A 7,982-nucleotide genomic window follows, 5' to 3' on the forward strand; every position below is an offset into this window, starting at 1 on the left:
TACACCCTTGCCTCTTGCAACGCATCCAGCTGATCCTCTATTAAAGGCAACAGGTAACGATCTTTTATTATTTTCCCAATAAATTGCCTATAATTAACGCATAATCGTGATGAACCGTCTTTTTTTTGCACTAAAACGACTGGACTTGCGTAATCTGACAATGACGGCTGCACAATCCCGTCTCGCAACCATTCTCGTATATGTTCATTCACTTCGTCGCTCTTCCGCATAGATAAACGCCTAGCACGCTGGTAAATAGGATTCTCGTCTTGTAGAACAATTGATCTTTTGCTCCCATACGTCAATTTGAAATGCGTCAAGCAGATCGTTTTTCGTCGGCTGAGCTTTGCTTGGTCGCCGAATCTTGATGTGCCCGGGTTTAATTGTAAATTCTACGGTGTTTAGAAAATCTGTGCCTAAAATAAGGCTTTTATTCATAAGTGATTCGGGCACAATGTGTATCGTGATCCCTTATGAATGCCCGTCTATTTCGATGGTAGTGGAAAACTTATCGATGGTCTTATTCGTCCATGACCTACGCCATTAAAACTAACCTGATTACCTAACCGCGGTGCGTCTATTTTGACATAAACGTCCACCCTAATGAGCGTGATTTGACTACCTGTGTTAATAAGTGCCGGTATCTCCGCATTGTTTATTACTACCATCTTCACATATTCTTTCGTTGGAGAAGCTTCAGCGATACAGCTATTCGTCGCGGCTGGTGTCTTCTTCGGGCATCTGGCTGAAATATGGTCAAACTCTTGACACTGGTAGCACTTCATCCCTCTTGCTTTCTCTGGACAAACATACGCTCGATGTTCTTTTGCTCCGCAAATATGACACCTCTCGACGGCTGGCTGCTGTCCATTCATCGGATTCCCACTGGCTTCCTCAGGGGGCGGCTTGTCTCGGCTCTCGTTGACAACTCAATTTTCTCGAACGCGACGAAAAGCTCGGACTTCGTATTGAACCTCCCTATTCGGGTTTGGTTCCGCAAAACCGCGTTCGGGATACTCTCGATAAGGTATTCGAGGATCTCTTTCTCGTCGATAGGCACTGTGTTCCCCAGTATTATCTTCTCATGATAATATTCGCTAAAGCGTTCGTTGTACCTCCACTGACGCTGCTCGAACCCTCTCTTCCTCGAAACTCTGCTAGGGAGATGATGGAACATCGCTCTCATCTCTTCGAGCAATCTGTCTACGGCCATAGCCGAGTACTCGGGTCTCGAACGAAATCATTCCGCGGCCTTTCCTCCCAAGGGTAAGCCTAAAAGTACCGTCGCTTAGTCGTCCCTCAAACGGTTTATTCTTCTTAGTGTTAGGAACTGCTGTTCCCAACACTCGTATGGTGAATCGCCATTAAAATAGCCCAATAAATCGACTATAGCTCTTACGCTTATTCAATCTCGATAAGCTTCTTCGTATATCGTAGCGGGTGGAGCATCTCTACGCACACTCGCTCCTTCGACCATTTGCTGGATTTGGGCTGCCGACAGATCCCGTTGTCTCATTTGTCGCGGCGCTTCTAATTCTCGTCGCACTTTTTCTAATTCTCTCATGATCATTTCTACGTTGTAACCATTTCTTATTTCTTTGTTTTTTTTTCCACACATACACGCGTGGGAAAGTTATTTACAATAACTTCCCCGGTTAAAGAGTATTAAAGTACAATATTTCCCCGAAGGGGTTCTTTACAATATAATTATGTTACACATATTTCTTCGAGGGGTGTTTACATCAAATATAATAAATAAAATGGGCTTTCTTATGACGTATTATCAGCTTTACGTGTAATACAATCTTATACAATAAATAATAAATAGTAGTACAGTAATATAAAATAATAGTAAATAATAGATATAAATATGGTATAGTAGGAAAAAATCCAAGTAAGTATAGATATAAATATATATAATAAAAATGCCTACTTCGGTTATTAAAAAATAAATAGTACATAAAAAAAGTAAATAAATATAAATATAAATAAATAAATAAAAAAATAGAAATATAAATGTAAGCTTTGTTTATATATTGTACGTTTATATATCTACGGTTATACTTAAGAGGTCGACTTAACGGATGAGTGGTTTGAAAGGAGAGAGTAGAATATCAGAGCAGAAGAGATATAGACAAGATAGATAGAAGGGTTTATTTCGGTGGTCCCAAGCGCCTAATGCTCCGACGATACAGGGGAGGACCATTGGTTCATAGCTGCGAGCTCGGAGATCGTCGGCAAGGGGAGAATACTTCTGTATTTTTCGATCGCGAGCTATGTCGAGGGTTTCCCTTCTGTTCTCGAACAGCACCGCGACGTCGATGATTATACTTTCTTTTTCCGCTTCGTTTCTTATCACGATGTCCAGTTTTAGAAGCGCGTTTGGAGGGCCAACACCCTCAACCGCCTGGTTCACGCGGACGTTCCCTGCACGCGACTTACTTTAGCTAGTCTCTCTATTATCGCGTCATGTCGGAATTGTCGCGCAATTTGTGATCTCCCCCCACCAACATGGAGGGATGCGCATTTCCTGGCGTTGAACCTGAGGCTGGCCGAACGTGCCTCGATCGCACCTAAAAGAGCCCTCATTTCTGCCGGCAATTCTGCAATTAAAGCTATATTGTCCGCGTAAACCAGGTTGTTGTGACGTTGGCGTAATATACGGTTACCTGCATTTACGCTCGCGAGTGTTCTTACTAAGAGTTCGAATGCTAGATTGAATACAATAGGGCTGAGGGGACAGCTCTGTCTGACGCTGGAAAGGATGGGAATAGAGTCGGTTAGACCGTTTACCGTTCTGAATTTAATGGTTACACCCTCGTAAAAGTTTTTTAGGAGGTTTAGGAGTGAGGGTGGGATCTGGTGGCGATGGAGGGCCTCAAATATGGTCGTGTGGGTGACCGAGCCGAAGGCGTTGGCTAGGTCCAACCACACGACTACTACCTCTCTCTCTCTCTCATTCTCGCGTCTGTAATTATTTCTTGGAGCACAAAGTTGTGCTCCAGGCACCCCTCAAAAGGGAGGAATCCCTTCTGAAAAGTGCTTAATTTACCTCCCTTCTGTGCCCAGGTGGTTAGTCTATGGGTAACTAGCGCCGCGAATAGCTTGGGGGTTGTATTCCCATCGCTTTCAGGCGCCAGTTGTCCAGGGACTTTGGATTGCCCCCCTTATGAAGGAGGAAGGATGTGGACTCCTTCCAGGAGTCAGGGACAGCACCTAGTCTCATGCAGGCGTTAAAAAGGGATGTTGGGATGTGGCATCCTGGGTCCGCCCGACTCAGGTCGGAGTAGAGGACACCATTAGTTCCCAGGGATGAGTTCTTCATCTGCCGGAGCCTGGTGGCTATCTCCATCCTTCCCAAGAGGGCGGTCAGGGCCACGTTGAGATCGTCTGCTGGGTGCTGCCGTGGGAGTATGTCAGGCAGCTCGCCCCACTCTTTCTTGTTTGGTGTAACTCTAGGTAGTGGTCGCGGATCCGCCCTCGGTCAATGTTACATGCCGTTGACGGTCCCGCGATCACCTTCCTTACAGCCCGCCGGCGGTTTTTTCGATATAGTTTTTGGAGACAGGTCGCCTGACGCACTCTTTCCTGACCCCCTTCTGGGGGAAAGTTCAGAACGGACGCTGGGGTGATGTTATTGTGGTCCCTTCTTCTTCTTCCCTCCACGCGGTTGCCTACTCCTTGACGGGGTTTCCCTCCCCCCGCTGCGCATAGGAAATAAAGAACTTCGCCACTCTTTGGGCGGCGATCTCCAATTCCTCACCGGACCCCACCGCCTCGATCACCCGAATCAGCACCTCCTGGCCATCGTTGGGCGAGTTGGGGTTAGAGCGACGACGCCTAACCCCTCTTCTACCCTCCGGTGCCCCAGGAAGGGACCGACCGGTCGGACGGCAAGGCCGGCTAGCGCCCACAGGGGGAAGGGTCTTCCCCTCAACACTTCTTAAGCTATTTCCTCCATCGTCATCCAAAGGAAGTGAGAGGAGCGGGTTGTTGTAGGTAGGGGGGAGGTTTTGTGGGGGTAGGAGGGTGTCATTATCAGAGACAGGACAGACCTCGCTGATATCCTGGCTATAGGCCATGCTTTTAAATGATTAACATCTGAGGATCGTGAAGTCAGGAAGTTAGCGTGGGATTCGCTGAGGAAGACAGTAGCCTTCAAATTGAATTGCGATCCAAACGGTGATGACCTTGCCCGCTACTTGTCCAGGAGTATCGAGGGAGATTTCTTCAGACTTTCAGTAGGCACTTCCTCGCTGTGGTCAAAGACTCACAGTGCCACGAAAAGGGGGGCAAAGAATTTTGGAATCCGGTGGGAAGAGTGTGGGGAAAGCTAGGAACTCTCCCTGGTGTTACGAGGTGGCAGTGACCATTCGGTCGGCGAGAAATCAGTTCATCGGCAGGCTGAGAGCGGCAGTGGTGTCCTGGTACCGTGGGAGGCTTCTCGCCAAACCCGATCAGAGTAAAGTGTACGAGGTCACTTCACAGTCCAGAATAGCTAATCACTTCATGCGGAATGGCAGAAACACCCGCTTTGCTGATTAGCGCTTCGTTCACTGAGATCACCACGGTGTTCACGCCCCGTTAGAGATAAAAAACGTTAATGTTAAAAGTTTGTTGAGTAAAATAAAAGTTTATGAAATGGTCGATTATTTCTTTCAAAAGTATAAAGATCTTTTTAATGATGAACCAGGATTGTATAACAAAAATAAAACCAAAATTTATTTAACACTAAACTTACCATGCGCGGTCAAATGACAGTTTTTAAAATTTCGTTTAAAATTTCTCGCATACAACGTTACTGTATCATCATGTAGCCTATCGACTTTTCCTAAAATTTATATATGTGGCGTCCCGCACCTCCTCGGTGCTGTCACCTCTCGGTCGACTCGTCAAGTTGCAGCGCTTCTCACCAGGACGGTGCTGACACCTTCCTGTACGCCGGCACCAACCTTCGCAGATGTCCCTAGCAGCCGCCGTGAGTGCGCACTGTAGAGGGTTTCTCTAGAGTAAAGGTAATATTAGACTGAATTTTATTTTATGATTTTTATTTAAGAGATGCGACTTGCTTTTCTTAGTTGTACACTTCTCAACGGCTACGCACAGACTGTTTAGTCTAGTGACCACTACTTGTTAGCGTGGTTCCCTAGCCTTCTAGTAACTTTAGAGGGCGCGACCTTCGGTCGTACCGCTACATTACTCCCTTCGGAGCATTTTTCTTATTACATAAAATGCGAAACTTAAAATTATAGATATTTACAAGTATATAAAAATATAAAAATATATAAAGATATATAAAAATATATAAAGATATATAAAAATATTGCACTATCTCTATCCTTACTTACTAAGTTTAAATGGGTACATACGAATCGGTATTGGAATCTTTTTCGACGAACGCTAGTTATAGTCTTTCTATAGATACATTTATATGTTTTCCTTTATAGTTAGTTTTGAAAATATTATCTGTAATTCTTTGTATAATTTCGTATGGACCTTCGTAAGGCGCTTCTAATGGTTTTTTTACAGCGTCGACCCTTAAAAATATGTGCGTACATGTATACAACCTATCCTGAATAAAATGTTTCTTTTTGATATGGTGCGCTGTGGGTATCGGTCTGATTTGCCTTATATGTTGTCTTAATTTTTCTAAGAATATGTGTGGATCTTGTAATAGTTCTTCGCTGAGGAAAAATTCTCCTGGTAGTCTGATGTTTTCACCATATACCAATTCCGCAGCTGAAGCTTTTATATCTTCCTTTAGGCTTGTGCGTAGACCAAGGAGCACTGTTGGTAGTATTCCTACCCAGTCTTTTTTTTCATGGCACATTATTGCTGCTTTAAGTGATCTATGCTATCTTTCTATCATTCCATTTGATGCAGGGTGATATGCTGTTGTTCTAATTCTTTTCGCTCCGACTAATTTGGTTAACGCTTCAAATAGTTGACTTTCAAATTGTGTTCCTTGATCAGTTGTAATTGTAATAGGAGAACCAAATCTTGAAATCCACTGCGAATAGAGTGTTGTTGCCACTGTATCTGCTGAGGTATCCGGCATTGGCTTCTGGCTATCGAGTAAACCTATCGATCATAGTTAGGCAGTATCTCATATTTTTAATCGTTGGTAATGGACCTTGTTGAGGAAATGAGTGTTCTAAATGATAAGAATGCCGAGCACTTGCAGTGAGTGGTCAGATTTATGTAAAATGCGTACGAGTACACCGCGTGTTGGTTGAGATTTAAATTGAGTAGCCGTTGAGCGGACTACGTTCCGAACTTTACACTGAGAATATTACAATGAGTGGACTTGAGACGGCGTGATTATATTAATCACTTTTGAACCGGACGATGAGGATTATATTAATCCCATCGAACTTGTAACTTTGTGAGAAGACGTAAGACAAAGTTGAGAAGACGAGTGTGGTTGGAACGAGTCGTTGAGAACAATTGAACAATGGCTGCTTGAGAAGCCGGCGTCACGGCGCTTCTTCACCGCCGTGATGAGTTATGGCGAGTCTACATTGAGCGACAACTGTTGAGCGTTCTGATTGGGCAGATTAATTCCCAAACAGACCTATTATATCTATGTGTACATGTTCGAAACGTCCTTGTGGTACTTCTATTTTCGAAGGTACCTGTTTGTTATGACGGCTTATTTTGCACTTTTGGCATGCCAAACATGTATTGGACCATTCTGCAATATCTTTGTTCATTTTCGGCCACATGAAGCTTTTTCCTATAAGATGTTTTGTTACCCTGCTGCTGGGATGTGACAAATTGTGTACGTTCTTAAAAATCTGCCTCCGTAAAGAGACCGGAACGTATGGTCTTATGCTTTTTCCTACTATGTCGCCATATATGTATTTATCAGAGCTATCGAGGAAAATCTTTTGCAGGTTCCATTTTTCTTCTGCCAAAATATTCTTTAGTTCGTCATCCTCTTATTGCTTTGCCATTAGCTCTTCTGTTGATACTAAGACTGGCATATCTATGGTTTCCAGTCTTGACATAGCGTCTGCTGCCACATTGTCTTTTCCAGCAACGTAAACAATTTTGGAAGTAAACTGTCCTACGTAATCCAACTGTCTGGCTTGTCTTGGGCTTGCTTTGTCCGTACTTTGCTTAAAAGCGTATGACAGTGGTTTATGGTCAGTCTCTATTATTAATTCTCTTCCTTCGACAAAATATCTGAAAAACTTTAAACTTTTATAAATTGCTAATAATTCCCTATCATACACCCTATATTTAATTTGCGCTTTTTCTAGTTCCTTGAGAAATATCCTAGTGGTTCCCATTTGTTATCGCAGAATTGTTCTAACACTGCTTCAATTGCGTTATCGGAAGCATCAGTCTTCAATTTTAATACTGCTTTTTCTTTTGGATATGCCAATAACGTTGCTGTGGCAATTGCTTCTTTGGCTTTTTTGAAAGCTTCTTCCGATGCTTGACTCCATTCTATAAGTCTTTTGTCGTGCTTCTTGGCACCTATCATATATTTGTTAAGTGGGTCAAGCCATTCTGCAGCCTTTGGTAAGAACCTCCTATAAAAATTCACTACCCCAAGGAAACGTCGCATATCTGAAACAGTCTTTGGTTTGGTATAGTTTTGTATAGCGTGGACTCGCTCTATCAAACTTCACGCACTATCAAAATTTCAGTGTACAATAGAAATTATAATTATATTATAATAAAAATTATTACGTGGTATGAGGGATAGTTTCGACAAATTCAACAGAGCCAACAATATTTTGCGGTATGAATTACAATTGTTTTTTTATTTCTGGTCTCAATGTTTTTGGCCCGTCCGATTTATATTTTTATATTTTAGTTTTTACTTTATCATTTGCCTATTCATCCCCCAAAATGTCAAGAAATTCGAGGAATATCAATTTATTAGACAAAATGAATAATATCGACGGGAATTGTTCGGAAGATGATCAAGAAGTTTACGATATTGATGATGATACTGCAGAAAATTATTG

At 42.9% G+C, this 7,982-nt stretch overlaps 1 long non-coding RNA gene across 1 annotated transcript; it reads right to left on the reverse strand.

Annotated features, from left to right (window-relative positions):
- Positions 1 to 6,082: 6,082 nt before the first annotated feature.
- LOC149033786 (uncharacterized) lies at positions 6,083 to 6,754 on the reverse strand. Its single transcript, XR_016178804.1, has 2 exons — positions 6,575 to 6,754; positions 6,083 to 6,133 (listed from the first exon to the last, which is right to left on the reverse strand). It is a non-coding gene; the product is annotated as an uncharacterized LOC149033786 (long non-coding RNA).
- Between the last annotated feature and the right edge of the window lie 1,228 nt (positions 6,755 to 7,982).

The sequence above is a fragment of the Polistes dominula genome, unplaced genomic scaffold, assembly GCF_049000335.1.
Source record: "Polistes dominula isolate Pdom_NZ unplaced genomic scaffold, Pdom_raw_medaka contig_29, whole genome shotgun sequence".
Lineage (NCBI taxonomy): Eukaryota > Metazoa > Arthropoda > Insecta > Hymenoptera > Vespidae > Polistes > Polistes dominula.